Genomic DNA, 7,777 nt, shown 5'->3' with positions numbered 1-7,777 from the left:
ACTTTAAATTATTTAATCTAGTTGTTTGAGAAACAGTATGTGAAATCATAAAATATAGTTAAAGATTGTTAAGCACTGTGCCTTAAAGGTGCATAGAGAACAAAATAGTTAAAGAGTAGAAAATGGTCGGAGAGGAGTTAATACTATGAACCTGGAAATAAAGTCAGGAAGCTCTATGAAGAACCCCTTCAGTGAAATTTTCTAGACAAATGTTGCTTCCTCAAAAGAACCAGTACATTTTTTTCTTTGATAAAAATGGGTATCTGTGCTCTCATTTCTGAGGTATACAGAGGTGCTTAAATTTATTTTTTTTGGATGAAAGAATGAATTGTTTATGCTTTGCCTTCTTTTATAAACTTTGCATACAATTTGATACACTTTTTACTCCATAAAATTTTGTAATTTTTATTTATTTTTTAAACTTTATTTTTAGTTAACATACTGTGTAATATTAGTTGGAATTTAGTAATTTTCAATGAATTTCTGCCATATATCATTTTGGTTTTTCTTATAAAACAGTCACTTTTCATGAAGAGTACAATAATTATAGCACAAAGTATCTGATACAGTTCTGTGTAACTTTACAAAATATTGCATTTTCAAAAAAATGTCCTGTTCAAAGGCCACGAAAGAAGTTTAATTTCACAGTAATTCTCATACATTTTTGGATGGAACTTGAAAATTTATTGGAAATAACCATGTGTCCTATTTGAAAAATAAAGTGGCTAATGTGAAAAATGCATAATGTTCTGGGGATTAAACAAATATGCAGAGACACTAAAGCAGGTGTAAAGGGGCAGTTAGGCAACATGTTGAAACAGGGCAATGATAAAATGAGGAGTGGGATTAATGACAAAAGAAATACAGGGCAGGGGGAGGTATGAAGGAATAAGGCATCCTTCAATTCTTTGAACACATGCAAGAGGCATAAAGGTCCTATTAGGATATAATTTTTATTTTATTAATAGTATAAGTTAAACAGAGGCCACAAAATGTTGCTTCATTTCATCTAAAATAGCTTATAAATTTAAGCATGAATAAGATAACAATTAAAACAAAACAAAACTGGAGAGAACAGGTGAATTTTAAAATTTAAACTTAAGGAAGCAATATAAAGAAATAGAAGTGACAGTGATTTAGCATAAGCAACTTACATTAGATTCTAATCAAATCAAAGAAGTTAACATTTTATTATAAATGACTGATATAATTATGTATTAAATGTCACAAATAATTTGAAGATCCCGTAAATATTGCTATTTAAAATTTTAACTGTTGAATGAGTATTGTGTCCATGTTTTTCTTTATTGTTAGAATATTAAATAGTCTGAGGTGTTTTTGTTTTTTAAAGGTCAAGCAACGAATGGAAAGTAGAGAAATAAGAGTATATACAAAGCCATACAAAAAAATAATCAACTTTTGACTGCATGACCATAACAACAGCATTAAAAAAAGGTTTTTTCCCCTCTTTCTTTAAATCATATAAGGAAATAAAAGATGTATAAACAATGACATAATCAGCTAAGTCCATTCTTTTATGCTAGGACATAAAAAAATAACACCAGACTTGTATCATGAGAAGTAAAATTTCATCACTGCAAATAAATGAATGATCTTAACGAAATAATTTGGTACTTCTTAATTATTGCTGGTTCCTTGAAATTCCTAGTGTACTCTAAGTCTATAGTGAATCGAAATTCCAACCTTTAAGCAAAGAGGAAAGTTAAAATTCTACAATCCCTCCCCTTAATTAGCCAAAACAGTTAGTGCATCTACGTTATACCTTGTAACCTATATCTTACACATTTCCAGTATGCATGCTGAGAAAGTTTTACAAAGTCAGGGTCCATGTCTTGTTTCACGTTTGTATCATCAGCATCTAGCCCAGCACCTAATGTTAAATATACAATGGTAGAAGGAATGAATTAGTTGAAATGATTTTTAAGATTCTCCCTCTGTTCTTGTCTGCCCTTATCCTATGATTAACAGTTTTCCACAAATTTCACGTCTGAATCCCATCCTTCTTCTGTCTTAAATGAGAAATACTATCTGTTTTATACTTCAATGTGACTAAAGAAGAAAGAAAAAGTTGAAAATTGAAAGAAGATATTTTGGCGCCATCATGATAAAGGGAAATATTAAATATTGGCAAAAAGTGTCTTACTGGTTATTTTTGTACAATAGAAGTTTTAGTGAAATAAACATAAAATTTTCAATAATGATTTCTTGCCTATTAAACAATTTCCAAAAGCAAAAGAGGATTTTTTTAAATTTAATTTTCTAAGCTGTAATTAAGATGCTTTTACTAAATCATTCTTAGTCCTAATTATCTGTTGAAAGACTTATGATATACCTAACAGAATTATCAAATGTAAAAAATGTTCTAACTTAATAAAGGTGGGTATTAAGAGCTGTAACTTTCTGAGATGGTATATAAAATTTTTGGATTTTATATTAATTTTGCAAAGGATGAAAGCACCAATTTAAATCAGTCAAACATTTCAGGCAGCCTCATTATCATAACACATGTAATAATGATGAATGATAGCTCTTTTATTATCTTGGTAATGAGAAAATGATTCATTTTTATTAAGAAAGTAATTTATGTAATTTAGCAATTTAAAACTTTAAGTGCTCTTCAAAAAAACCAGTAAGATGAAATTAATTTTCATTCACCACAAGATAAATGTACTATATTAATTTAATAAATTAAAACATTTTTTTAAAGATTTTTTATTTGTCAGAGAAAGAGAGAGAGGGGGGAGAGTGAGCACAAGCATGGGGAGCTGCAGGCAGAGGGAGAAGCAGGCTCCCCACTGAGCAAGGAACCTGATGCGGAACTTGATCCCAGAACCCTGGGATCATGACCTGAGCGGAAGGCAGACGTTTTAACCGACTGAGCCACCCAGATGTCCCTAAATTAAAACATTTCTAATAAATACTTCATAATGCCATTGTCTTTTTCAAGTTAGCACTTTGTGAATGCTTAAGACATATAATTTACTTATTTATTCATTATGTGTTACTACCATTTTCTGAAATTATTTTCAAGAAAATGAGAAATGGAGCATATCCCAACCTTATCAATTTTGTAATATCCAGGAATATAAAAAAATTCTATCTAATCACTAAGTAAGATATTACAAACCAATACCTTGTTTTTAATTCTTATGGAATTTATTATTGAATGAAAAACCAAAAGAGTTTTTCCCATTATACCTTTTATATATACAATGATTATTTTTATTGGCCCATGATTCATCTAAAAAAATAAAAAAGAAGAAAAGTTGAGGTTTTGTTTTTATTTTTTTACAACTTCAATTATACTGATATGCTTAAGTGTTCACATTTTGGTATAAGGTAAAAAGAGAAATTTGCTACCAACTTATACATCTCTCACCTGTCCTTCCTTTACCTCAACATCCATCAGCTGAAGAGTGATATTAAAATAGTCAAATTGACGTGCCAATATTGCTGTGGAGAAAGGAAAAAAGGTACTGGCAGACAACAATAGTGTATGTCATCATAAACAAAACACTTCCATTTTTTTCATATTAATGATTTAGTGCTCTCATGTTAAAAAGATAAAAATAAAACAATAAATGGAAGGGATGTGGCAAATCTTACGTGCTCCTTGATCATAACGCACAAGGAATACAGCTCTGTGGGGCGCCTGAGTGGCTCAGTCCGTTAAGGGGCTGCCTTTGGCTCAGGTCATGATCTCAGGGTCCTGGGATCAAGCTCAGCATCCGGTTCCTTGCTCAGTGGGGAGTCTGTTTCTCCTCTGCCCCTCCCCCAACTTGTGCTCCAGCGCACTCTCTCTCTCTCTTTCACAAAAATAAATAAAACAATAAAATCTTAAAAAAAAAAAAAAAAAGGAATACAGCTTTGAAGAGACCTTTTCCTTCAAAACTGAGAATGAAAAGACTTTAAAAAAATGTCTTTTTTTTTTAAGGAGAGAAGCACAATGGAGGATATTACAACGTAAGAAAAAAAATCTAGAAAAAAACATGGAATTAAAAAAAAACGTGGATTAGAGAAAATTGATGAAAAATATCTTAAGATTCCAGAAAGTAGAAGTAGTACAAAGCAGTAATATGATTTGGATTGCTGAGTATCAATTTTTCAGCAAAAATATTTGATTTTGAAATAGGCTATTATTTAGTTCTCAGTAGCTCTGGATAATTCTTTATACACACAAATGGAAATTTAAGAGGTGAAATTGCTTTGTACAATTTTGTTATACCATCATCCTAATGAAACAAAATATGAACACATTATTTTTGAGTCATAATTGAAATAAAACCACAAATTAAAAAATTTTCTCGAAAGCTTGAAGCACCTGAGAGAAATTTTAAAAACACTGTTTTACCTCCCAATTAAGAAACAAAAATCAAAAGCAGAGAAAGTGAGCATCCTTGTCTTTTCCTGGTCTTAGAGAAAAAAAAAAGCCTACAGCTTTTCACTGTTGAGTATGCCGGTCAAATAGTATTTTAAACAATTTTTCAATAAGATTTGTATAAAATCTGCATTTGCACATTTTATGCTAGAGGTGAGCCACTTTGGGTAAAATTCTTTTATGTGAGGTACTCAGATTAAAAAATGCATGAAAAATACTTTGTGAAATATCTTTAGTGAAAGAATAAATGAAATCATAATAATGAAACAATAAATGAAATAATCCTAAAAGAAAGTGAAAGCATTGTTTGGGTCTGTTCTATAAAGTGTGCTGCTTGCTTGTTTTATCCAAAATGAGTCTTGAGAAGATGACTGCAAATGCCAGGTGGCTCATCTAAAAAATGAAAAGATCCATGTTTACTGACTCGTTGACGTAAGCAGGTCCAGAAAATACAAATATCGGTACTGTACAAGTCAGGTGATAAAAATAACAGATATAAATTATGAATGTCCAGGGAAAATTGGGACTTAGAGCACTCTGATCATGCCCCGATACTAGTCACACCATGACTATGTTCAGAGTCTTGCATCCCGTTTTTAAATGAGTAATCTCTTCTGGGAAATCTTAATTCTCTTAAATGTATGATATATATTCCTATTTTCTTTCTAATTCTCATTTTGTTCCTCTATGTTCCTCTCACTATCTGAAGTTTTATATTATTCAAAGTTGTTATGCCAATCTTACTCTTTTTTCTAAAATCTTAATTTTTGTGAACTCAGACTTTCAGTATGCTAAGGAAATGATTTTCAAATATATAGTTTCAGTCCTGTGCTAAGGCTAAAATTATTAGATAATTTCACAAGGTAGCTTGATATGTATAGATAGGGATATAGAGGTATATGTATTTATGAAATATATAGTTATATACTGACATGTATATATGTATGTATATAAATACACATATATTATATATTGTATTATTATATTAATATATGATATATAATATTCGTATATATGTATATAAATTTTATGCAGATGACATACAATGTGCCCTTTCTGTTAAAATTGTTATAGAGCCTCTAGCTACTTTTTTTAAAAATTGATTTTCATTTCTGAGGGAGATAACATCCTTTTAAAAAAAATTAGTATCTTTATTGAGGAATAATTTACATGTAGAAAATGGCATATACTTAGAGTATACATTTGATCACTTCTCGGCCTTTTGGCTAAGATCAAGTGTAGTATCTGTTCTTATCAGTTTAAAGTATACATTTGATAAGTTTTGACACATGTATACACCCCTGAAACCATCAGCGCAGTCAAGATGATGCTCATATTCATACCTCTGCCAAACTTGTGTTCCATTGTAATCCCTCCATCCTGCCCCTGCCCCAGCATCTCCTCACCCCGTCATCAGGTAACCAACTGATCTACTTTCCGTCCCTATTCATTAATTTACATTGTCTAGAATTTTATACAAATGAAATAAAAATGAAACCTTGTGATATGTACTCTTTTTGGTCTGGTTTCTTTCAATTAGCATAAATATTTTAGGACACAATAATATTTTTTGGTCGTATCCATAGTTTAATTTTATTTTGCTCAGTAGTTCATTGTATGAAGATAGCACGGTGTACCGAATGCTTCACTTGCTGAAGGACATTTGGTGCTTTTCCGGTTTTGACTTTTACAGATAAAGCTGCTATAAGGGTTTGTGTATGAGTTTTATACAGACATGCTTTCATCTGTGTGTGGTTAGATGCATATTTAACTTTTTAAGAGCTTCCACTTTACACACAATATAAGAATCTTAAAATAGTATACTTTTTTCCTCCACCTCCTGGGTTTTGTCTATTTTTTCACATGTGGTATTAAAAACCCACACTACACTAGTGAAAGTCAAGCAGCTGAGTTTAAAAGTTACTTTATTGATTTGACCATAGGCATAATTTAGAACTCTGGCTGAATTTATTTCTCTTGAATTTGCTATGGCTATACTCTCCAAACTGAGTCACATAAGAGCTACAACTCAAAAGGACAAGTTTGCAGGCGCGCGTGTGTGTGTGCGTGCGTGCGCGCACGGATGTGTACGTGGTGGTGGGCTTCCCTGAAAACCCAACGGAAACAACCATTGTAATTAGATCACATCATTTTGGTCATATTTGATCATTGATAAGATCCTCAGAATTGTTTTCAATTTTATTGTTTTTATTTATTTTTCTAAACCGTTAAGTGTAATATGGCAGGTGCACCTAGCACTGTATTAAAGCTTCGATTAAAGTGAACTGAGAAAGCACCCAAAGATTATTTAGCAACTCATGAATCTCCTTTTTCCATAATTAAAACAACAGAACAAAAGGCCTTTGATAAATCAAATACTTATTAGACAATGGTTTTCAAGATCCCCCAAGGAATCTCCTCTACATCAGACCCTGTGCTATGAGGTTTTAACGTGTGTTAAAGCCTCTATACATTAGATGAAGAGAGTCCAAAGGTTTTATCGCTCTAGTGAGGGTCAAAGGTTTGCTGTTTTGTAGTTTTGCTAGTGGGTGCTTTAAAGGAAGGAAGCCAGGAATTATCATCAAGAGAATGTTTATATTGTGTTCTGGGATGGCAGTGTAATGTTGTGACCACCTGCTGATTGGGCAGCCCTTGACATACAGGGCTTCCTAGGGGAAGTAAATAAAACCTCCCAAGAATATAGTCAGAAGTCAGAAACAAAATTTAAAGAGCAGATTTGAAATGATCACGTAGCCCTAGGAAATGATGGTAGCACAAATATGGCTGAACAGAAAACTCAAAAGCTTTTTGCAGGGAAAAAAAAAAGAGCTACAGTAATGAAAGTAGCAGGTCCTAGAGGGCTCGGTCAACATGAAATCATGCAAAAGAGGAAAAGAACAGGGTGTAGTAATGCATTTAAAGAGTAGGACTGAGGAGGTTAGCAGCAAGCTCGAGTTACAGGATAAATGGATACTGATTATGCTGCAGAGGGAATCTATAAGACTTCTACAATGTACCTAAGAAAACTGTAGCTTAAAGAAACATACTTGACAAACACATAGACTTCCCATATTAAAGAACTATTACCACTGAGATATAATCAAACAGCGTATCATATGTGCATAATTAGTTCTGTTTTAACTTGTTTATAAATTAAGTTCCTTTTTTTTTTTCAGACACTGGTCTCATAGTCTTAAAAAGTCTGTTTTAGAAACAAAGATCTTTTTGTTGAAGAGCAACTTCTGAATCCAAGTGAGACCATCCTCATAAATTTGTATTGCAGTGAATTTCCTGGTACCCCACTATTTGTCCATGAGAGCTCACATACACAGCACAATTTTCACAAAGACAAGTGCTAGTATGGATGTACCAATATAA

The 7,777-nt window shown here is 32.1% G+C and overlaps 1 pseudogene; it reads left to right on the top strand.

Moving 5' to 3' along the window:
- The first annotated feature begins 5,605 nt into the window (after positions 1-5,605).
- Positions 5,606-5,711, top strand: LOC116640136 (annotated as a pseudogene).
- Positions 5,712-7,777: the final 2,066 nt, after the last annotated feature.

The sequence above is a fragment of the Phoca vitulina genome, unplaced genomic scaffold (genome assembly GCF_004348235.1).
Source record: "Phoca vitulina isolate PV1807 unplaced genomic scaffold, GSC_HSeal_1.0 scaffold19, whole genome shotgun sequence".
Classification (NCBI taxonomy): Eukaryota; Metazoa; Chordata; class Mammalia; order Carnivora; family Phocidae; genus Phoca; species Phoca vitulina.
Note: the sequence above shows the minus strand (reverse complement) of the source record. Positions and strands in the feature narration are given on the sequence as shown.